The sequence below is a fragment of the Tachypleus tridentatus genome, chromosome 1 (assembly GCF_004210375.1).
Source record: "Tachypleus tridentatus isolate NWPU-2018 chromosome 1, ASM421037v1, whole genome shotgun sequence".
Classification (NCBI taxonomy): Eukaryota; Metazoa; Arthropoda; class Merostomata; order Xiphosura; family Limulidae; genus Tachypleus; species Tachypleus tridentatus.
This window is the reverse complement of record NC_134825.1, coordinates 153,336,719-153,362,835: the sequence shown is the minus strand read 5'-3', so window position 1 is coordinate 153,362,835 and position 26,117 is coordinate 153,336,719. Positions and strand designations below refer to the sequence as shown.

The 26,117-nt window shown below is 33.4% G+C and overlaps 1 protein-coding gene across 1 annotated transcript in view; it reads right to left on the bottom strand.

The window, feature by feature from the left end:
* LOC143227681 (cAMP and cAMP-inhibited cGMP 3',5'-cyclic phosphodiesterase 10A-like) overlaps positions 1 to 25,312 on the bottom strand; it is an 89,823-nt gene extending 64,511 nt beyond the window's left edge. The window contains exons 1-5 of the mRNA XM_076459024.1: positions 25,287 to 25,312; positions 17,978 to 18,077; positions 10,489 to 10,522; positions 9,588 to 9,650; positions 5,687 to 5,796 (exon numbers count right to left, since the gene is read on the bottom strand). The gene's annotated coding sequence lies outside the window, so the exon portion shown is untranslated. The remainder of the gene's footprint in view (positions 1 to 5,686; positions 5,797 to 9,587; positions 9,651 to 10,488; positions 10,523 to 17,977; positions 18,078 to 25,286) is intronic.
* Between the last annotated feature and the right edge of the window lie 805 nt (positions 25,313 to 26,117).

Sequence of the window (26,117 nt, the reverse complement as noted above, 5' to 3'; positions counted from 1 at the left end):
ATTTCATATGAACACAATACTGGTAATTTTTCTAGAATACAGTGTATGTCACAAAATATTTCCTAAGCAAGCAGTCCATAAAGAATACACACGCCTTAATACTACTGTAACAAACCAATGATTTACTAGCCTGACAGGATGGTTATTTATGTCATGTAGTATTTTCCAAGTACTCAAAAGTTAAGTCATGTGGTATTTTCAATGTTTCCAAAAATACTGTCTACAAGTGATTTATACAACCCCTTAAATACAGAACATACTAAGGATAAGATAGTTACTTAAATCCAGGCTGTCTATCCAGAATATATATCTCAGAATTCCAGAAAATACCTGGGTGAATATTTAAGTAATGTAGTACTTCCCAACATTTCAAACAAGATGTCCACCAAGAATGTTAAGGGCCACAACTACAAAATGTATTGGTGATTCATTAGTAAAAATGGTAATTATTCAAATTATTTAGCATTTTTTTTACTTTCCATCAAGGAGATTAACTTTTTCCACTATCACCAAACAAACCAATGACTTTTTAAAATGACACACAGCTTAATAAATTCATGCAGTATGTTCTAGCTACTCAACTAAGTTGTCCATTAAGTATATAGACCCACTACCAGCTGAACATAACTGTGACTCTGCACAAATTAGTAGTGACATTTTATTGATTACGAATTATCATTTTATTTCTCAACCACGGTAAAAAATGCAAATAATCAGTGAATTAGCAATAAGACATAACAACAGTAAAGATCATGTACAACTTCACAGTCTCTAAACTTAGATAGTAACTAATAATGTACATCACACACGACTAAGAAAAAATATCAACTTAAGAATACTATCATAAATAATACAGATCATGATATATTATCTTGCAGTTTACAAAAGAAGTTCCAGAAGAATAACGTATAGTTCTCTTTCCATAGTAACAGCTATTGCTCTGCAGCAGAACTGGGTGATTCTACAAGTTATTTATATACTATTTTCTTTGTCGACAATATAGTGTAACAAAAGTACGTATTTTTGAATACACAAACAAAATATCAGTGGTTTAACAGTATGACAAGCTGATAATATAAATTGTAAGACTGTTGTATATAATACTGTAGATTAAAAATAAACAAAGCTGCTTTTCATAGCAACAAAAATTAGGCTCTGCAGAAAAGCATATGATTCTACATATTGTTTGTTAATCAGCAGTATAACTAAATATTTTTAGAAATTACACTGTCCAAGAAAAATGAGTAACTTAACCTAAACCAGCATTAAAGTATAACTATTGTTTGTCTGTCTGGTAATTTTATGTAATCCCTCAAGTAAACCCAGAACAAAGCCGTGTAATTTCCATAAAGACGAAAGATTTGTGGATCTTACAAGCAGAATAAGAGAAGTATTGATTTGTTACAGGTGAAATGAACGGAACAAGGCTTGAATTGTGAGTGACATAAAATGTCACTTCTGGTCATAATAATGATGACTATTTTATTTTGAAGATAAGGTACAAAAAATTAACAATATTTATATAAAAACACAAATGAAAACAAACTTAAATTGAAAGTAAAATGAAGTTAAAACAAGAAGGACAATTAGCAAGAGGAAAAAAAAAGTATTGGAACAAAAGACAGCTTTTACAGAGAATCTTTATTAATTCTTTTAAATTCAGGAAACAAATTATCTACCTCAAAAGTTGAAATGAATCTGATATGTGAATGCCAAGACTGCATTCTCTCTGTAGCTGACCAATCAGAAAACAGAAACTAGAATGGGAATATACCTCTGCTCTACACAGCAGTTACAAATTATCTCCTGTATAAAAACTTAAATAGGAAAACAGTGCAACTATCTCAAAAAATGATAGATAAGTTTCTTCACTTTTTCTACCTTACTACAGACTTATCCTCTTGCAAAAAGTATCACTACTTCCCACCAGTGCTGTGTACAATGATGAGAAACGTTTCAAGATCCATCAACAAGTGGCTAGAAACTGGTAAGTGGAAAGGGTCTCCTATGCTCTACTAGAAGAAAAGGAGAGAATTTGCAGTGGAAAAACCCAGAGAAATGCACAGACCCTCGTCTGATACCTGTTTAAATTGTCATTTACTGAAGAAAGTACTATGGATGACTGCAAAATTCTATTTTTAAAAGCTGGCAAGTGAAAGAGAAAGAAGTGGGCAGACACAACCTTGGTTCTAACTTTTTGATGATAGTCCAGGGTAAGATACAGTCTGGATCAGGTATTTGAGTAATATGAATACCACAAGAATACCACTAGTAGTCTTGTGAAACACCTCATCTCAACAGTGAACACTACTAGAACCAGGGTAGATGGGTTGAATGTTTTCTGTTACTCCTGGGCCAAGGTAAATTTTGGGAAATAAGCATTCCCTTGGAAGTGTTATCAGCCACCTGGCAGGACCCAAATATTTGATAAGTGTGCTGAAACAAAAAATTTACTTATCATTCTCAAAGACAGTAGGTAGAATGAGAAACAGTAACTGAAGGGATCTGAAATTCTGCAGGAAACGAAACAGCCAGATGGTGAAAATAATGAATGATGAATACATGTGGAATTGTCCAAATGCCATTTTGAAAGATCTTATCCAAAGGTGGTTAAAATGAAACAAACGAAAATGAAATAGGTGACAAACTTTGTGTGATGAAATTTGAAAAATGTGAGTATCAACATTCAGGGTAAAAAGTGAGATGAGTCCAAGAGCAGAAATAAACAATGGTGGAAACCCTAAAAAGATGACATCCATGCCAAGTAAAACTAAACAACATGGTCTAAATACAGAAGATGTTCCAAGTCCAAATAAGCACAGAGATGAATAATTAAAAGGAGAGAGACAAAACGGAAAAATAATTTCCCTCCTAAGCAACTGAGGTCTTAGAAAGGAAAGTTGGGTCTCAGTAGAAGAGTGAAGAAGTATGGAAGTCGCCAATGGTATAAGCATCTTGATGATGGTAACCATAGACGAGAAGGAAGTTACATCTTAAGAGAAAGATGGTGTAAAGAACAAGAAACCAATAACTTGAACCAGGCATTTGTAACAGTATGCAAAACTGTATTAAAGTCCCTATCAGACACAGGAGTTGGATGTGTGGGTCAGTGAATGTTTGGTATTAAGAATAAGACTACACAAAGATCTATCTGTACTCTGCCCACCACTTGTATCGAAACCCAGTTTTCAGCAGTAAAAGTCTGCAGACATACTACTGTGCTACCAGGGGGGATGAGTAAAGAAGGAGGGACTGTAACAAGGTGGAGAGGTCAGGTAAATAAAAACATAAGGTAATATACAATGCTATACAGCAACCAGTTGCTGTGAAGAATAACAACCCATGATCAAACCATGTGAAAAAAGCTGAAAGTTTTGCCACAGTGGGTGGGCCTGAAGGATGGGAGTAGCAGATGAACCAAAATCAAAAACTGACCACTTCTATTGACTGAGGTACAAAGTTAAAGAATGAAAGGTATGGGATAAGAAAGCTACATCATGAAAGATACAGGTTTAGTGGGTAACAAAGTGGACAAATTTCACATGTTGATAAAAAAGAAACATGAGGTTGAAGCTTTGAAGCAAAGGAGAGAGGGAAATGGGCAGAAAAAAAAGGGAGAGCATAGATGCTAACTAAGGAAGTGCAGGACAAAAAGAGGACACCAACAAGACTTGACAATGAATATCAGATATCAGGGTCAAGACATGGGAGAGGAGGTGAAAAGAATGACAGGCATGCAGAAAAAATAGTGAGAACAGTCCTGGCTGAAAGCATTCACTGCCAAAGCTAAATAATGAGAAAGTGGTGACCAGAAAGATGAAAGTTTGGTTTTGAAAGGAGTGGCAGAGTCATCAATAAAGAGCATGCCCATATGATAGTAAACCCAATAAAAAATCTGATCATGGAGGGACCACTTTCTGGGCATTATTTGGACAGGCCAGGAAAGGTGATCTACCACTAGGTTCAGATCCCCCTACATGATTAGCTGTGAGATTTGTTTGATAGAAATGAGTCCAGAACAGCAAGTCCAATGTCTGGAAGCAAAAACTCCTAGAACAGGTACCCTCTGAAGGGTGATATGAGAAACAACCATGCAAGTGTTGAAGGGAATAAAAACCAACTGATTTACATGCATAACAACACATAAGGAATTTCAGTATTTTGATGTAAAATAAATACTCATCCAGTGCCAACATGCCAAAAGTCATGTTGTCATTCAGAGACATACACAAGTTCATCAAGAAAGCATCAATGAAAAGATGGATATCAGCTCAAGGGGGCAGCAAAGAGACATCCCTGTGGTATTGGCACAATCAAACTGACATAATAAGTCTTCAAGAAAAGAAAAAGGGATGTACAGTCAAGGACAAAAGACCTTGAGAAAGGTTTCACTGGTTCCAAAAGATCCACTGGAGGAGACACATGCTTGTGATTCAAAGGATCAAGTGGTTCCAGGGAAGGGAGAGTCTCTAAAAGTGAAAAAAAACATTGTGAGCATGATGTAAATGAGAACTGCCAGTCCTAGCCATTAGATATTCCACTGCTCAAAGACAAAGTGTAGAAGGTTGAGCCACACTGAGATGAGAGTTGGAAAACATGCCCAAATGTACCACATAGTACAGAGGCACAAGTTAAGGCTATGGGCAAACAGAAAAGAAAAATCATCTGCCTAATTAATGGGAAGAGGTGGTCCAGGATGCATAAAAAAACCCACAATACATTAAATAATAGCTGTAATGTTCTCAACAGACAACAGGCTCCCAGTAGCCACAGATGAAACACAGATATCATGTTAATAAAACTGTTACCATCACTTGAGAATGCGTGTAAATGTTATTTTTCAAAACCGTAGTACATAGAGCAATAGTTAAACTAACACAAAATTCAAGTTTTGTTTATTACCATAAATCTCACAAAATTGAATTGTGTTATTATAAAAGAAAACATGTCTGCTCAAGACAATGCCAACGAAACAATTTTATGTGCAATTGCTTAAGAGGAATTACCATATGAAGAGGTTGTGTTGCCCTCCAATTAATGAAGGGCTATTGTCACATGATCATATCATCATGCATGTTATATTTATGGAGGAATTAGCTCAATAACAGTGGTACAGAAATTTCACAGATAAATGCATGTCAAATGAAACTATATTCTGTGTTGAGATGAGGTATCATCTCAAAAGTCCTCTTTATCACACATTGCTAGTGGTTCGAGATAACACAAAATTCTCTAAAAATCAAAAATTTTAAATTAATACAAAATAACCCTTTAAGAAGAAAAAAAATAAAGTTCCTTATAGATGTAATTAATAATGCTTATGTTATGTTTGAAAAAAGAGAAAGAAAAACATGACACTAACATTCTGCTAATTAACTGTGTAACAAATATTCCATCTTTAATTAAGATGTGAGTTGGCTAAGTAATTTTAAGTTTTATCTTACATATGAAAATATACTAAAATGTTCATTATTTTTAAAGAATACATTAAACAAATTTTATAATTTCTTCAGAAAATTAAATTATAAAGATTACACTAAATATCATGATCAGGTATTTGAATCACATTGTTAAAAGTTTATCTTTATAATGATAGAATTGCAATGCTTACAAATTGAATTTTAAACATTTCATCTATTTATACATATATCTTCTGTTACTACTATAAAAAGCTTTTAATACTAACCAGATTCTGACCTATCCAGATCCCCAAAAATGTTGTAAGTGTTGTCAAATATTCAAAATCTGTTATGTTGAATGGTTTTTTGGTTTTGTTTCGTCTCAATTCAATTACACCTATTTAGAGTGATAACAACAACATTGTTTATACAACAATAATTAATCATATATTTCTCATAATATCAATATTTCACATTATAAACACAGAATAGGTCAAACTCAGAAAAGCAAGACATTATAGACCTTAAGGTTCCTTCAAACATATTTTGAAAAATAAATTTTCTTATTCTCAGAAAAAACTAAACTCTTTCACGGTTTATGTATTTGTACATGTACACCTCTTTTATGCCTACAAACAAACTGAAAACAACTGTTCACCTTAAAAACAAGAAGGTTCATCAGCAAACATATGGGTATCAAAATATTTTAAAGCAAAAAACTCCTTAATAAAATTTACATGATAATCAAATTGTTTTTTTAATTATTTTAATTGAAAAAATGGACCAATAGGTTCCATGTTGTCCCAAACTGTTATGTAAACATCTTTTTCTATCTAAATTTATTTTAATATTTATTATGAGTCACAAAGGAGCTCATACAGCATTTTGCTGTATGATCACATAAGCTGTTAATTATAATCTATAAATATTTAATATATATGCTTATTTATCTAAATGCTTACTTTGAGATAATTTATGACTAATAATCCAAAAATGAATTAATTATTTTTTTTTCCAAATTTGTAGTGTACACTGGAGGAATTTACATATTTTGATGAAATAGTTTAGAAAAAATTACTTTTACACTGCAGATATATACATATAATTTTTTTATTATTATTATTCTAACTAACATTTGACCTTGTTTAACATTATTAATGAAATTGTAAGGAAACACAAGAAGGTAAATACCATAAAGCTGTTATCAAGAACTTAATGGAAGTAATTAATGAAGCATGGTCAGTACAAATTTTCCTAACACTTTTAGCTTGGTTTAAAACTTAATTTCAATTTCAGTAAGATTCAGATTACCAGTATTCTCCTTGAAAAACGTTATGATAGTACATTCTTGATTAAAGTAATATGTTCAGTGTTATATAAATTACTGAAACTCTTGATATGAATAGGATCACTCACTCTTTAGAAAAAAAAAAACATTTCCCTAATGCAATGTTCTCTCTATTGCCCTTAATCCTATTTTTCATATAAATTTTAAAAATCACATTACAGTGAATCACAACATGGAAAAAGATCTCATTCCATGAACATGTATATAAGAGTAGGCAAATTAGATGAAAACTCTAATGAAACATTTTTATGTCTAGCCAGAGTTACTTTAAAGTCTTAAATACACTTTACAAACAATATAGAGCTCAAAAGTTGAAATAATGTTCAATTACCTGAAATAAAAATTAAGTAGTGCTTTGTTGATTGTTTAATCCTGGCTTCTTTTGAAAAAAAATCACCTTTAGCATAATCTCATTTTTGGCATTTTCAAATAATTTAAACATTTTGGGGTGGGGGACAGGACCATATCACATTCGCCTAGCACATATTGAGCAATGCTTGAACTTAGGATTAGAGTGTTCCCTTAAACAATCTCCCAGTCTTCTGACTGTCAATAAATTCAATGTAAGTGCCTCCACACATGGAGCAACAGAATTGACACAAGACTGTTGGAAGAACTGTATTTGATCTTTAAACTTGAAAAAAGTTTGAATTCTCTAAACAAACATTGAAGGTAAACTTGTGAATGGACTCTGCTAATTATGGCAATCAATTATTTTTTTCAAGGTTTGTGAGTGTGAGTCTGTATATGGTAGATAATTACTTGTAGCTTTGGGACATCAGAGTTCAGTGATCTAGGTAGAGTTTCGTTGTTAAATGGTTTTTAATTGATTATAGAATCTATGAAGTTATTTGAGGAGTTAAGTTATAAAAATGATATCAGTTTAATTAACACTTGCTGTTACAGTTCATAGAAACTGGTGATTCCTTGTGCATGGGATGCAAGACTTTTCTCAAGGTTTTATTTGAAATGCAGAGGATCAGAACTGTCAAGATGAATGTATTGACTGGTGTAAGTGGGTTTTTGGTTACAATCAATATCAGACTTTCCTTGTTTGTTGTACACTGGTTGGTGTTCATTGGTGAATTTAACATTCACACATCTAGAGTTTATATATTCTACAAATTTCACTAACTGGTCTTCATTATTGAGTACTACAAATACATCATCCACATAGTGATTATAAATACGCAGTCTGAGCTCAGTGAGACAATCCTTTGGCCAAATATTCTCATGAGACTGCATGAAAACATTAGCCATTACAGTTGATAAGCTATACCTCCTACTGACTCCAACAATCTGTTCATAAAATTGACCACTGAACAAAAACATTTCTCCTAATATGCTCAAAGTCATTGGGAGTGTCAAAAATGAGACTATCCTAGAGGTGATTTTTCACAGACACTGAGACTAAATAATTAGGAAAGTGCTAATGAACCTTTAATTTAGGTAATTAGAACTTTATCTATCCATTGATAAAGCAGAATTGTTCATATGTCTGTCTGATGTCAAAAGTTGTTGTGAGAAGCTGGTTGAACAAGTTTTGATGAAATTTGGTTGGGAAATTCAGGTGTATACCCAATCACCCCTAAAGATAATTTTTATTAGATATATATCGCTGTCCATTTCAAGTTTAACACAAAAGTATTATTTAATTTATATAATGCAAGCATTAAAGTAAATTATTTTTAGAAGTGTGCTGTTTGTTTATTTGTTGACATTTATTGGCAACAAATCACAGACACTTACTGTAAAGAGTTCTTCAGCTTCCATAAAACCAACAGTTTTCATGAATAAGCTACTGGACAAATGATTTCACAACATCTAAATTTCAACACCTTAATGTCAAAAAAGAGTTGAATTGGAAAAGAAGGTCACTACCAAAATAATGAAGCTAATGCCAAACACAAGAATAACTTGGCTTCAGAAGAACATATATATGGTATCGTTCAAATGGTGAAAAGGACCTTGCCTCTATTTAGATAATTAGTTTTAAGCTTAGCACTGCCAAGCATCTTTGCTAGTATATTTGATCTTTGTAAAAAGCAACTTACTATCTAAAAATTTAAACATATGATATTCTAATAGAAAAAATAATAATCTTCTAATAAAAAATTCTATAGAATATGAAACATATTTTTTTGCAAAGTAAATGCATGATACATGATTGCTTTTTATATCAATAGCACTGTACTACTTTAAAATAAGCTAGGTACTATTGTTTGAATACATTAGTAAGTAAAATCTAAATGACTCTTTTCAAAGATGCTGCTTATCATATGTAAGCACAACTGACCAAAATATGAAGATTATTACATGAATGAAGATGAAAAATATTAGCATACTGATTTGTACATATTTCCATCAAATATTTTGTTCAAAGCAATTTATTATATAGACAGACGAACATTTTCTTCAAACTTTACAGTACACAGTAAAAATTTTTACTTACAATATAACACATTATGTAAAGTGATAATTTAGATAAATGTTTTTGAGATTAATATATGAATGAACTCTTGGTGATAATTTAGATTACTGTTTAAATTACATCATTACATTAGTTAATGTTTGTGAAACCTGTTTTGGAATACTATAATAAATATAAAATATATCTAAGTTCATCTCTGAATAAAAATATTTTCACTCTTAACAGATAAAACTTTTATTTTGGAAAACGTTATTACGATTGCACTTAAAGTCACACAAGTCTTTGTACAAATTGTTGGTTCTCAGGAGTTTACAAATTTATGAAAAAGATTTGTCTATATAAACAATGGCCTCACTCTACAAAACAAGATAACCCATCATACATAACCAAGATATATCACAACACATACCTAGCAAATTATACTTTGGATGTATCAGAGGTAAACATAATAGTGACAGAATATCATTTTCATCTATGGAATAAGAAAACAATCATCACCAAGGTAGAAAAGTATCTAGCAATGGAAAAATATCCATGCAGAAAGATAGCTATCACTTTCATCTGTAAAATAGTTATAAATGCCTATACATCTCAACTTGATGTGAATGCATGCATACATATATACAGATACATTTGTAAATAAAATATATGGAAATGAGAAAAAAAACAAAAAACATTTAATCAAAAGTAATAAAAACCATTTTTAATGTAATAAAACTGTTATTTTAATTCCTACAAATCTTGCTTGTTACATTTTTTTTAACCTGTTCAACAAATAATACTTCTATTTGATTTCAAATATTAGTAACCATTAAATAATAAGAGATATTCATAAGCAAAATAAAATAAAATGTTTACAAACAAAAAAATCAAATTTACCTTAACATTTAAACATAAAAAGATGCTTAGTAGTTCACTGAGGCTGTTCCACAAACTAAATTAATATATTTAAAAATATATTTTTTTTCTTTTTTCTTAAATTAAACTTGAATTGTATATTATAAAAATAAATTACTCTCTCTCTTGTAAAAAACATTACAGTAAAATTTCCATAAAAACTCTGAAAAACAAAAACAAAAGACTAATAAAACTTTCCAGTCTGTAAACAAACTTAATTTTTTAAGGAAACAAGGGTTATTTCAATCCAAGAACCATGCCTCACTCAATTAAGTATTCAAAAATAATTTTCAATTCTAAATTTTAATAACCTTCAAGTCATATTATTCTTTTTGTGTTGAATTTCTTTAACCAGTTTTCTAGTTGAAATCTACCAAATGATTTTTTTAATGTAGGAGAAATATGTTACTTACTTCCAAAAATAACTTTCCTACTAAACCTGTAATCCTGGTGTAAAAAACAATAATTATTGATGACTGACATGTTATTTTTAAGACAATTAGAAAAATGAAATATCTGTTAAATAAATAAGAAGTGGAAACCATATATTAATTTTCCATCTGATTTACATTAATTCCATTAATTTTTCTTTCCATGAATGTTAATATAGATATTTACTGCAATAAAAATTGCATCATACATTCTGACCAATAAGTCACAATGCTTCTGCATAATATTACTTTTCATTACATCCTTCATTATCAATAATTATATAAATTTATTACAAAATCCTAATAAACTGCATGTTCAACAACAATATTTGAATTAATACAGATTCATAGGCCTTAAATATTTTTTTTAATCAACAGCTATAGGTAATAGCATTAAAAACTTATATAAACTGAGGTAAAAAAATTACCACCACAGAAATTAAATCACAGAAATTTTCTTTCTGCACTTATAAAATTATTTTAATTGCAATAATGAACTATAATGAAAGTGTATAATTTACTGTAGTTTTATTCATGTATAAACTGCTCTGAAAATGTAGAGCAGCAAATTATTGTAGTTAAATTTTCATTGAACCATAAGAAAAACTAAATTAATATATAACCGCTTCACTAACAAATTCAAAGTGGTCAGATTTATAAGGTCTGACTGAATCAACTTGTTTGGAAGAGCCACATTTGGAAAAAGAAAAAAAAACTTAGTAACGAGTACAAGAGCCTCTGGCACTTATAAAATCTGTGCATCAGCCAGGCATGTTCTTGATCATTTAACAGATGACCTTACAAAGAATCTTGTTCCTTTCCTCAGTCAATGTAATGCCAGGCTCTCTGATATCAAATGGTGGATTAAGTTTTATGTAAATAGTGTCAGATTAGGTCGTAGTAGTATTTTGTGATTTAGATCAAGACTTCCTTCCAGAACAATTCATAAATTCTATGGTTTCATTTTTTAGGCAGTCAAACCTAATCCTACCAACAGAACAAATGCATCAAGACTAAGCCCAGTTCAATGAAGTACTACATTAACCTGTTGACTGCCAAGTATTTCAGCTGCTACAATACAACTCTAATGCTTCTTCAATTTGTAACTTTTTTTCGTGATGCCATTTTGAATCGAAATTGATACAATTTGTAAGTAGGTCAAATGCATGTATGGTGATGACATCTAGCGTTGAAGTTAGGTATTATTGAGAACAAATTAACTCTTCCGTGGCACTGTGTTACCGATTGGCTTGGACAAGTTATCTCGCCTAAGGCACTGAACAGGTTAATAAACTTTTAACATTTAAACTGGCTTTTGGAAGCACAATAACATTTATACATCACTTTACATTGAAATGAACTGCCACTAAAATTGTTAAATGTAACAGTTACACTGGGCATATCTTTATACCTAGTTCTTCAGAAATAAAACTAATGGCCTTTGATTAATAATACACACATTAAACATCAATTCATCTGAGAGAAAGAAGTATAGATATCAAGTTGTGGTTGTAAAAATTCTAAGTGATTAGAAAAAACGTATCAACTTAGATGTATGGTACTATCTACAGAAAACAAGCAGACTATCATATTCATAAGTCACTCAAGTTACTACCTTGAAGTACATATTAAAGCCATGATCAATGAACCAGCATTCCCTAATTAATGTGCTAGTGATTATTACACTGTATAGTTGCCATTTCACAACCTTCTTTAGTGTTCAATGTACTGACCAGTTACCTGTTAGTATGTCCAGTCCTGAATACACCAAAATGAACAACCAAGTTTCTAAACAAATGTACAAAACAATAACCAAAACTGAAATAATGACTAATGCAGCAGTTTATAAAATCTGAAAATGAAATATGGTACTACTTTCTAAGAGTAATTAGTAAGCACAAAATGTATCATAGCAGTTGCATATTCTCACAACAGGTCATGTGACTAAAACTACTTGATTTCTAGAACTGATTCATGTTAGGTTTTATAGAGTCAGATTCTTTGCAGAAGATGTCTGTGATTTGTTAGCGATAAATTTTAACAATAAACAGATGGCACATAATCCACTTGTTTCAAAATAACATGAAAACTAAATAGTCATTAAATATTAAATCACTATATAATAACTCTTGAACTAAATAGTTTTGTATATCCAACAGTTTAGTAGTAGTTTTTCAGTCAGTAATCAGTATTTGCTCCCTTCAACATTTGTTGTTCAAATACATACAATCACAAATGCTCAAATTTAGTGTATGTCATGCTGAAATACCAATTATTGTCATGTTAATGAAAATAATTAGCTACATAACACATCTGTAGGCTAAAAAAAACTTAACTTGCTTGTTTTTACTGAAAATATTTTATAAAGATAGAAATTTTGTATACAGAATGTACATTATGCTCCCACAAAAATAACAATACTATTTTTATAAATACTAAGAAAGATATAGCTTTAGGTTAAACGAAATGCAGTAATGTTTCTTGTGGTAGCTATGATAAACATTTCAGATGTTAACATTTTCCTTACCAGAACTTACATTTGTAGTAGATATTTAAACCTTTGCATGCAATAGCTATTTCTTGTACCTGCCATGAACATTGAGTAATCCTCCACCTTAGAAATATGTTTTAACATGAATTGTGCAAGTGGGTAATGCAATCAATCATGAGATGATTGCCCTCCACCAAAAGGAGAGCAACATATTCTCAATACACACTAGATCCTGTAAGAAATTGCACTTAATACCAACTAATTTTAGATGAGGCAAAAATAATGAGTTATGGCAGTAAAAATGTGTACAGAGAGGCAAGTATTTATCAGAAATATGTTTTCAGGTAAGGAAAATGTTGAGTTCCAAAACAATATCCTCACCTCTCTGTGAGGTACCTATTCTGTACACAATAGCTAGAATATTTCATTGATGTGGTGGAGGGGCTGTGTAATTGAGAAAACCTAGAAGGAAACTGAAGTGGAAGGCCCACAGAGTATGATACCCTATAGACGAGGCTTACCCGCCATTTCATCTTCACCTGGATGAAAGTATGAAAAATGGAAGGCAAAGCCAATGTGTTGCAGAAATGTGTGGAAAAGTGTAACCAAATAAGCATTTGCAAACAACCAGTCAGTAAGACATGATGTGTAGTATAGCTAAGGCAATGATTAGACTGTACAGTTTGGGTATGCATTCTGATATATCATTTACCCACTGTACATTAGAGGAACAAGAACAAAGGTTCTTTTCTGTTAGAAAAGAAAAATACTTTGCCCCATCCAGCAGATCAAACTGCTGAGAAATTTGCATGTTATATAAGAGGTGGTAATCCACACCACAGTGACATGGACACTTGTACTACTTCCCAATGCACTATGCTGTCCACTCAAAAAAAAAGTGGATCAAATAGTAGATTTGATGCAATGTAACTGTTAAGAATATTGAGATAAGTGCTGCCACCTGTAGGAACACCTTCATCACAGGAACAGGAAGTATTGTGATGTCACACTTTATATTTTTTTCTGTACATGTGTACTGAATGAATAAACACGTATCAACAGGTTATTGGCCCAGGAATGCTCTAATAGCACTTAAACAGATGAAACTGTTTTAAAATTGTTAGTACAAATAATCCAGGAGATACTGAGGATTACTGTAGAACAGTTTTGGATGACAATTTTTGTTGGATGGCACATATTTTCAATGTTATACATGGATACTTTATCACATGTGCTGGGTGATTCGTTTCTTTGTCTGAAAGCCATTGTGAAATACCAAGATAAACTGTAAGTAAAATATTGATTGACACTATTTTCTCAAGTCATATAAAGGGAGAAATAGATCTAAATCAAAGAAAGGAATATTCCAGTTGTGGATGAAATAGTTTTACAATGGAAGATAAAATATCAATTGATAAGTTGGGAGAAAATAATTGGGCCACATGGAAATTTCAAATGGAACATTTATTGAGAGAAAAAGGCCTATGGGGCCATGTGACTGAAACAGAGGTAATGGCAGAGACAGCAAATGATCAAACAAGGGCAGATTTCAACAGGAAAAGGGAAAGAACATTTTCAATAATTGTTCTGAATATTCAAAGTGCACAACTCTATCTTGTCACCTCATGCACAACTCCTAAGGAAGCATGGAATGTACTATGTGCTCACTTTGATAGGAACACACTAGCCAATAAGCTATTCCTGAAAACGAAATATTTTCGATGTGAGATGAAAGAAAGCATGACGGTCCAGGAACATTTCAAACAAATGTAGGATCAGCTTGTTGCAGTTGGGGCAGAAATAGCAGAAGATCAGATTGTTACCGTACTTGGTAGTCTGTCAGCTGTCTATGATACAATTGTAACAGTCCTGGAAACCAAAATTAATGATATCTCATTAGAATTTGTGCAACAGGCACTGATAAAAGAAGAACAAAAAGAGAAAAAGACCACATCCAATCAAACATCATCAACTATATTAGCCACTCACAGCAACTTCAAACCACATGGAACACCAGAAACAAAGAAAAGGGGTAACAGCTTCAAGTGTTACAAGTGTGGCAGAGAGGGGCATATAAAACACAATTGTCCAACACTGAAGAAAATGGTCCACAAAGCTAAGAATGTGGATATTAATGTGGCAGAAGATTATGCTGATGGAAACAATGGTGTTGCTTTGTAACAAACTAGGATAAAGGAATAGGAAATGGGGAATGGTTGGTGAATTCTGGTGCATCTGGGCATATGACACACCAGAGGAAAATATTATCAAATTATCACAAGTTTAGCACACCTCAGCAAGTTAGGATTAGTGATGGAAGAACTGTTGAAGCTCTTGGAGTTTGAAACTGTAAACTAGAAATGACATTCAATGTCAGTAATTCAAAGCATGTCACAATGCAAAGTGTCCTTCATATACCAAAATTAGCTAGCAACGTATTTTCAGTAGGAGCTGCTTCTGAAAAAGGAAATATTGTGCAGTTTGGAGTTCATCGCTGTTACATCCGAGGTAAATCAGGGCAACTCCATGGCATGGGTTCAAGAAAGGATGATGGTCTATACCAACTGAACTGTAAGACCAGTGTTAATGAGAATGCCTCAGTAGCCTCAAACAGCAGCATGAATGGCTTGGATATATATGGCATCAACAACTAGGGCATGTCAGTGTTTCATAGTTACAGAAGCTTGTCAGGAGTGGAAATGTAAGTGGAATCAAATTCCAGAAGTCTGATGAAGCCAATTTCTGTGAGTGATGCACTTCTGTTTCAAGAAATACACTTTGCAGCATCTTGAGTAATCATCGATAAATGTAACAAAGTACTTGCTACCTCCAATAGTTGGAGTTTGCATAGAACCACAGATATCACTGTGTACCAGTTGCAGTCTTCTCTTTGATCTGATTTCTCCTACTGACTTAAATGGCTTCCTGTGCATTTCTTGAAACAGAAGTCAGAAGTCTTTGAGAAATTCAAGGAATTTGAGAAGTTGTACTCAAATGAATCTGGAGAGCACATAAAAACCCTGTGCACAGATAATGGCAGAGAATATACGTCAAATGAGTTCCAGCAATATTTGAAGTCAAGAGGCATTCATCATGAGATGTCAGTTGCATATTGTCCAGAACAAAATGGTGTTGCTGAAAGAAGGAACGGAACTCTTGTGGAATCAGCAAGAAGCATGCTGTCACATGCTAAGTAATCAAGAATGTACTGGGCGGAAGCTGTAGCTACTGCAGCATATGTGGGTAACAAAATATCCACATCAGCAATAAAAGATGGTAGCATACCATATGAGAGATGGTATGGGAAGAAACCAGATGTAGAACACATGAAATTGTTCAGATGTCTTGCATATGCACATGCCAGATGTGCCAAGACAGAAATTAGACATGAAGTCTATGAAAGTATGTTTCATTGGATATGATAACTGCACCAAGGGATATCGACTGTATGATGAAAAATCCAGGAAGATTTTCATACAGCAAAATGTTATCTTTAATGAAACAGAATTTTGTCAAGAGCCTGTGACAAATGAGTATATCTCATCAAGTGAACAGATAGTTCACCAAGAAACAGAAGTTAAAGCTAAAGATAAAGGTGAACGACCAGCAAGAAATAGGAAACCCCCATCTGCTACGGATATGATGAGTATGCTGATATGGCAGTAGCAGATGAATCAGTTTGTCACACTGCAAACTTATGTAGCATGTTAGAGCCAAGCACATTAAGTGAAGCAATGTCAAGTAACAATTATAATAATAGATTGACAGTAACTGTAAGTTTGTGTAAAACTTAAAATTAAGTGGGAGTGTTAAAAATATTGAGGGAAGTGCTGCCACCTGTAGGAAAACATTCATCACAGGAACAGGAATTATTGTGATGTCACACTTTATATTTTTTTTCTGTACATGTGTACTGAATAAATAAACACATATCAACAGTAACATCTCCACTGAGGGAGGAATATATGATCCAGATGATTTGATAAATCCATCCAGTAAGCATAAAAGATGAGAGATCCCTGAAAAAAGAATAGTCCCACAGAAAGAATATATTCTGAAATGAGTCTGTGTGTGCCAAGCAGCCCCTGACTGCTAAAACTGGACATAAAAGATAGTCAGGATCAGTATGATCACAAAAAGCTAACGCTGATGGAAGAGAACTGGGAAAGAAGAAACAATCTCTCTCACTAGCCACTAAGTTGCAAGAAGAAACAAGCAGTCCCAATTATCCTTCATTTATGCATCACCAATACATCTTGGTAAAGATTCCAGAAGGAATTAGAGCCTCAAACCACCTACAGCTTACTCCTTGATTTCATTTGTTTATTCACTGAATGCATCCTGTCTTCTTTTTTGACCAGACTGAAGATGCTTTCAAATGAAACCATCAGTGATAAATAATACATGCACTACATGTCTATGAAATTCCTAATATTATTTGAATCTGTAACTTTTATAAGTAAATATCATAATGATGCTTTTTATCAGTTCTCAATACTGCTTTTGCATAGTGTTATCAATTAAATTTAACTTATCCTAAACTGTGTAGTATATCAATGTAAAAAGATATACATACATAATATATATGCAACAAAATTATTAAGAAGCTACCACACTGTAAAAGTAAATAAAATATAAAAATACCATAAATAAGCCCTATATTTCTTTACTAAGACATACAATATACAATGTACCACACAAAATAAAAGAATTACAAAAACTCTGTACTTAATTTAAGTTAATAGGAAATGGAAATTATAAAATGCTAATTATAAGTTAACTTTACAATAATTTTCTTAGCAATTTTATAGCCTTACTACTGTTTATAAGTGAAAAGTATTAAAACTAAGAAGTCACATTTCCCTTATTTCTTAGCTTATTATGTTGTTTATTTTTGATTTCATTCTAGATAAAACTCCAATGCCCATTATTTATTCTTGTTAATTCTAAAATACAATATATATAAATTTCAACACAAACAGTTTGAAGATTTTCTACAATGATGCTTTCTAGTGTTGCAGCAGCTTTCCCAGCAGCAGTGTCACCATCAGTAATTGGAATGACTAAATTAAAGTCTTCACTGTAAAAAACAACAGCAGAAAAACTTTTAATACACCTAAAGTATATTCAAAATAGAAACAATTATACTTCAGATTACCATAAATTTCAGAAGAATAAAACTTTGCAAAAAAATCTTGGTTAAAAACATATAAAAAAAGGCCAATGTACTCTTTCTTTGCATCTTGTTATAATACTTGTTCCTTTTGGTTCACAATACTAGTGAAACATAAAAACCATGGTGTTCTCAAATTACCAATAAACTATTGTCACTGTATTTAATGCAAAAAGGTTGGCTCTTTGGTACTTATTGGCACAAAACAAATAGGCTATCTACACCAAACAATCGGTAAAAAAACATAAAGGTAAAATCATAACAAAATGTAAAAATGAATCAAGGTAAAAACCAAAAAAGTTCAAAAAGCAGGTAATAAACTTAAATAAAAGTAAAAACGACAATGACTCTTAAAAATGTATAAATGCAAGTAAGTTGGACAGTGTCACCATTGCCAATGACGCTGTCCAGCATCAGGGGGGTAAACCCATAGAAAAACATTGAAAACGGTGCCACAGTTCAGAGTTGTAACAATGGCATGACAGTAAAGCATGGGCTATTATGGCGTGAGTGTCACAAAGGCCACATATTTGTTGATCAGTCCCAGGTAAAAGAACACAATGAGATAATAAACTGTAACCAATGCATAGTCTACCCAGGACAACTTCCTCCTTTGGATCCTTACAGAAACAAAATGGCCAAAAAGCAACAGAAGGTTTATCAGGAAAAACTTGTTATCATATTTTTCACTCCATGTTGACTGCCAACTGGTGCAAAGCCAAACCTTGAATACAGGGCCATAGCCAATATGTGGGGCAGGGACAGCAGTGATAACACCAGAGCAGACAAACTTAGCTGCAGTGTCAGCAAGCTCATTCCCACAAATACCAACATGACCCAGAAAAACTGGATAGAAATGGAAGATAAAGAAAAATGGGTCAGACAGTTTTAAGTGGCAAAGACAGGGTGGACATGTACTGGAAGACCAGTAGTGCAATCCCTCCATGCACTTGTCCATCACACAACCTGTTATTTTGGCATAAAAGAAACTGCCAAAAGATAACTGTGTTGATAGGTTTCAAGAATATTTCTGAAAGGAAAGACATGTAGGATGACCAGAATCAACCAAATCCTTAATGTTATCCACTTTAAAACAGAAAAATTGACAGTTCTGTTGTATGAAAGTGGCCACTCTTACTTCGATGGAAAAGAACAGAGTGGAGAACACTGCTATTTTTGACCATGTCATTTTACTTTAATAGAAGGAGGTCTATCAACGTCCATTGATTTTACCCTAGGTCAAGTGGGCAGGTATCTGTAAGTACATGGAGATTCCAGTGACTGAGGGCATGAGCAAATAATCATTATACATCTCAGGACCAAAGAAGGTGGGCCTGAGAAGATGCCAGAAGCCAAGCCTGAAAGAATTGAATCCGAGCAATCACTGGAAGGAACTATGGGGATATAGACAGGAGTAGAGGGTGACTGGTCAACTTGCTTATCCATATAGGGCAAAAGATTCTTCACATGGGTTAAGAATCACTCTTATAGAGGCATAGAAAGATCTATATGCACTCCCACTGTAACAGTGATATATAGCATAGCAGCATATGTCCAAGATGGAGTTTGGGACAATAAACTTCCAAGCCTCAGGGTAAGGTATGTTGTTAAAAGTTTTTAAACACTGTACCTCTTTTTTCTCCACCCATTTTGGACAAAAATAAAAGTAAGAGAGGTGGGAATCACTACAGTTAATTAAGTGTGGTTCCAGTTTGCATTCGTAGGCATCTTAATTTTGATGTTCACATCACTACATACACCTACCTCTGTCAAGGCAGGTTATTTGAACTGTTAGGTACAACCATACAATGCTAACTCTTTTTGATGTTTGGACATTCAAAACTATGATGTGATGGTTCTTTGATGTGTGCTTGTTCTAATCTCCAATTTGGGAATGTTCTTTAAATCCCTCTCAACAATTACTCCTCTTGAGGAGTTCAAAGTAGCATGGGGAGTAACTTTTATGGGTATATCCCAAATGGCCTTTGAATTCAGAAGGAGTTCAATGTATTGTGGTGTAGATGTTTCCACAAAATGTTGCTAGAGTGCAAATTACTGACTGACTTGGATCAGCCAGCAAGACTCTTTAATCCCTTTTAAATGAAAAAGAGAAACATCTGCTCTAAGGATTTCTCAGATAACAATTGAAGAATGAGAAATCAAGGTACAGAATCCAACTGCAATGGTGGATCTGCAATGAAGTGGTTGTTTTCCAATTAGCTGTTATTTTTTACAATTTTATTATTTTTTCAATTATTGGAGAATCCATAATAAATAGAGAAAGAGTGCTCACTGAACCCACCCACCATGGAGTCCTATTAATGAATGTACAACAATGCCAAACAAGGACACTGCAGCAATGCTGTGGTTTTATCAGCACTATACCCAAACACCAGCATCAGATACAATGTCCACAACACCCAATAAAAACATCCAACACTAGTACTCAATAGCCCAACAGGACAAACTATCTGACCATGGATGAGGAAACACTTGTTCAATTCCCCGTGGTTAGGTTCTAATCAGTGAGGATTCTCCAAGGTCCACCAACCCAGTGGCTAGGAACATGAAAAGGGGAGAATTTGTATTGTAGAGACTTAGAGAAGGTGCCCAGAGCCATATTGGCCCTTGAGTTTAGAAAGACTTCTTGTGAAAACAGTGAAATGAGTAACTGCAAAACTATTTGCAAAAGCCAGCAAGCAAAAGCCAGGAAAGTGGACATAAACATTTCTCAGGTACTGGCTCTTTAATAAATATTTTAAAAAACAGGTATGGTCTGGATCAGACAAGAAATAGAATAGAGATACAGTAACACTACATGGATACTTAAAGTGGTCTTGCGTAACAGCTCATCTCACAGTGAGAACAGGTACAACCAGGGTACACAGTCTTAGTGCTTTCTGTTGTTATTTCCTGATACAGATTTTGGGTGAGCACACCCTGAGAAGCAACATAAAACACCTTAGACTTATGTAATGAAAGAAGGACTCTGAAAGAAAATGTTTTATTTTCAAAAAAATGACTGGATAGTTGAAGAATTGTGACATATGGAAGTTGAAAAACATTAGGAGATAAAATAGCTAGAGTGTAGAAAAGATGATTGTGTAAAGAATAAACATGCCTACTTGGAAAAACTCATCCAAGAGATGTCAACAAAAAAAGATGGAAGAGAACTGAATGTGAAGAAAAGAAAAATAATCTGCAAGCATTTAAATCTCAAGACAAAAATGCTGATGGACCAATCCCAAAATGGAAAAAGGAAAGAGGACCATGGAAAAATAGGGGTTACAAGACAAGAACAGATGAAGGCAAAAATCCCTAAAGGGACAGATCTGTGATAATGCACATCAATAAGCTCAAAAGGACAGAATTCGAGCCTGGTGCAAATGGTTCAATAGGCAAAAGACAGAAGGAAAGGAGATAGGAAAAGAGACACATGGCATACATCCTAAGAAGTCAAAGTCCAAGTAAGAAAATATCCAGGAAGAGTAAAAGATAAGTGCTGTGAAAAAATGTGCAAGATGCATATAAAGAAAAAAATAGTAATTGTAAGAGAAAAGTAGGAAGAAACAAGTAAGAAGAAAAAGATGGTTCAAGAGCCAGGAAGTAAATTGTTAAAATAGGGCATTCACAAGATCATGCAAAATCTCATTTCGGTTTCAGTCAGGCAAGGGAATTGAGTGAGGAGGACTGAAGAGAACAGGGAAAGAATTACCTCTTGGTAAAAAAAAAGGAGAAAGCCATGAATAGGGCAACCCAACAACTAGGAAAGGCTGAACCAAGAATCCACTGATAAACAGTCTAGTAATTAAAGGAAAATTAATGCTAGAAGGAAAAGGGTAAAAGTTAGTGAAAGACAAATACATTGAAAAAATGACAAGAATGTGACAACAATAATGTTACATAAATGGAAAGTCTTACTCAACAGATGGCAAATTGGGTGAATTTGATGCATAAGGTTGGAGGGAAGATATCTCTATGAAGGTTTGTTTTGAACTTTGTGCAAAGCTACTCAAGGGCTATCTGCACTCTCTATGAAGGAAAGCAAGAGAGTGAGAATCAAGGGAAATAGAGGATAATGGAGTCTAAATGTCAAGTGGATTTAGATGGTGAAAGATATAGAAACAATAGGGCCATGAAAGGAGAGTAGTATGTAAATCTGTCGCCTGAAAGTAGGAGATGAATAGTGGAGTAGGTACAGAGATACAGAGAAAGCAGTAAGACCATGAGAGAGGAATCCCAAAATTGAGAATGGTGGCCAAATCATCCAAGATGGATGAGTCCAACCAAAGGCAAACCTCACAATGACCAAGAGATGTGGTCCTCCGCCGTGACTGAGGTTTCTGACAAAACGTATGAATGGCATCAAAAGTGTATAGTTAATGCCAGAGATAAAAAGGCCTTGAAACAGGATCCAAAAGGATGGTTGGAGCAGCACAAGACCATGGAATAGTAGAACTTGACTAAGTGAATTATCAGTATGAGCATGAATGGGAACATGCCTAGTAAAAAGTAAGAAAGTAAACGTACATTGATATGTAGTGAATTTTTGTGCATTGTCCAAATGCTGGAAGTACCATCCTCATCAAAGGATTTACCTCAATAAATAAGATTAGCATCAAAGAAGGGGGAAATCTGGCTTGATAGACAATAAGGAAATGTAGGAAGAAGTATGAGCAGGGTCAAATCATTATAACAATACCTTGATAAAAGGTGTACAAAAAAGAACAAAGAACCCCAGAGAGAATACAATGAGTCCATGTAATCCATTGTAGGAGGTACACGAGAGTGTGCCCCAAACAAAATGAGGAAAAAAACCTTTCATGCATAGAGAATATGAAAAGTGAAAACCTGGTGACCAGATATGTCATAACTAACATAGAGTGATGGTGAAGAATGCGCAGATGCTTAAGATAAGCATGCTAAACAGCCCAATTTTCTAATGCATTGGTGTACGCTGCTGTTTTGTGAGAAGTCCAAAAACTAACACAACACTGAATTCCCAACATAGCATTTCTCAACCTGTGCAAGAATCACATGTGAAAAGAAAATGAGATTCAGCTGTTGTAAAATATCATATTTACAGAAAATCATCGAATACTGCAAGTCAAATAAACACAGCATAACCATAGAAAACCCCAGATCCTAAGTAGAAAAACAAATGCAAAATCAAAGAAGCCCTACTTATACAACAATTAAAACCAAAATTAAATCAATATAAAGGAACACCTTTATACCTATACTGATTAATAACCTAACATCCGACTGCAATGCCACCTACAATTACAATCCTGTACACATGTATATTTTCATCCCTAATTCATGTGCCAAGCAACAGTCAATTGCAAACTCTCTTTGTTAACCTGAAGATGACTTAGGAAGGTTTAAAGGTTGTTCTCTGTTTTATTAGTAAAAGTGTTAATACCTCTACCAGTCGTTCTGAGATACAATGTCACGGATGGCTGGAGTGTTCCTTAAATGAACCATGCTGACCAAAAATGCCAGAGGTACTAAATACTGTATTGACACTAAATGTAATTTGAAACTGTGGATGATTCTCTCATGAAGAATGGCTAGCTAGATTGTCAACTGAGTTCATATGAGAGACTGAGCTGAGCTGGTTGCCTCAAAGAAGGATGATAACTTGATGTCAGACAAAATGCTAAAGCCCTAATCAGCTGCTGCTGACATGAATTTCCTGAACAGGAAACTAGTTTGAGCAAAATTCCTGCAAAGACAAAAAATGATGCAGGAGAGAAGTTATTTTGAGGTCATTTTAAATACTGAAATAGACAATTTCCCTGTAAGAAAGAAAGACAGATTAAAGTTTAAAGGAATATAAAAGACACTTGCTAAAGGAAACTGTTATTAAGACTTGCAGTTAATAAAGACCATACAGTAGAAATTCTATCTTAAAAGATTGAGGGCAATGAAGATAGCTGACAGATAATAACTGCACTGGAGAAGGAAGTCTGAAAACAAGATAAATAACAGCCTGTAGAGCAGAAAAAAGTGGAAGAGTGCCCACACAATAACACATCTGATGAAAAAGGACTTGAGAAATCAGATGATCAGTAGAAAATAACCCCACTAAAATGCCACTCATATGATGAATGCAAATAATAATAAGTTAATTAACATTCTTCTACTTTCTAAAAGCGTTATAGCAACATCCCATGTATCAGAAAGTAAAAGAAATGCATAATCTTACCCTCATGTGCAACAGAAGTTAAGTCAAGATCTAAAACAGAAAATACCTGAGAGAAAAAGGAAATCATATGAATAGAAGCTTCTTCAGGATTATATCTGGAAGATAAAGCCTGTTATGCATGCATTGAATGTGAAAAAAGGCTGAGGAAATAATATTGTTCAAAATAAAAAATAAATGCTGACCATTCTGAAACTTCAACACCAACAAGATCATGAACACAGCATATAATTCAGCATTAACTGCCTAAATACATTGTTCAATGAATGCTTACGATGCAGCCATAGGTTTCTCCAAGCATACTGTGATCAAGATAAGTGGGTAATGTCTCCAAAGAATGAGTAGAATGTCCAATATTTATAGATGAATTTCAATAAGAAGTAATGCTGGTTACTAAGTTCAAGAAGTTAACAGTAGAACTATAAACAGAAAATTTGAATTACAATGGGAAACAGAACTTATATAAGATCTCCTAATACATATTCTATATGTCACATGAACAATGGGAAAGTAAAGAAGCATGGGTAAGTTGAAGCATGTTCTGCATTGCTACAAGGACATTCAGAACTTTCAATTACATGACTGTTAACAGTATAAGAGCAACACAACAAGACTTTTAGTATTTTATAAGTAAGTCTACTCGATATCAGAGAACTGATTAAAATCACTATAAGGGAGAATAAGTTACTCATTCAATGTTTCATCCAAATGATTGACATTGATTCTTACAAAGGTTGTTTGTTTAACAAAAACATGTACCACACAATGCATTTTCTCTTCCAGCAATTTAATAACTGTTTTTGTTATTTTCAGTATTCACAAAGGCTTGTAATTTATGTAAAATGTTTTAACATTAACATTCTAAGGATTTTAATAGCATACAAAATCACGGAAATAAGGTAACTTACCATTCATTTTCAAAGTCATGGACCACCAATTCCTTAAAAAAGAATTTTAGAAATATTTTAAACTGTATGAGCTTTTATATTTTGATCAAATATAGTTAATAATTAAAGAATACAGCACAAGTAGTAGTTATTTTAAAAATATATTTCTTTCTAAAACCTGTTCTATTTGTATCAAACTTCAATCTGATATTTGTTTCTTTAATATTACATGTACCTCTTCAACAGACTGGTACGGCAGATTTAAGTCTTTCCATCCACTTTTGTTTTATAGTCCAATCTGTTGACTACTTTCTGCACTTCAAAAGGTCCTTGACACTGCAGGGTTAATTTGTTTTGTTCAACCTTGAAATGTTGATCCTTGGCATTTTTGTCACAGAAGTGCTTCTGACTGCCTTCAACTACAGAGAAGCTCTCAAATAAGTTGACAGGTCTCCTCTAGTCAGTTTTTGAGGTCTAACTGACTTTTTTTCTTCTGTCTACAGTTCTTCCAATATTTCCATCAGGCCTCATAATGTTCTTCTGTACAGCAACTCAAAGTGTAAAAATCCCATACTTGCTTATGGGACTTTTCAGCAAACAAATGTTACTACCTGCAGGTACCTGTCCTAGTCACATGATCTCTCCTGGCCCTTCTTCAGCATGTTCTTTAACACTCTGCTGACTCTCTCACAAAATCTGTTACATCTAGTGTTGTATGACAGGTTAAAGAACTTCCTAGTACCGGTGAGTCTCCACACCTCTCACATTAGTTCTGAGGTAACCTGGGTCCCTCCATCAATCAAGACTTCTTTTGAGAAAGAAGTTCCTCTGCAGAACACTTCCAGGAGGATG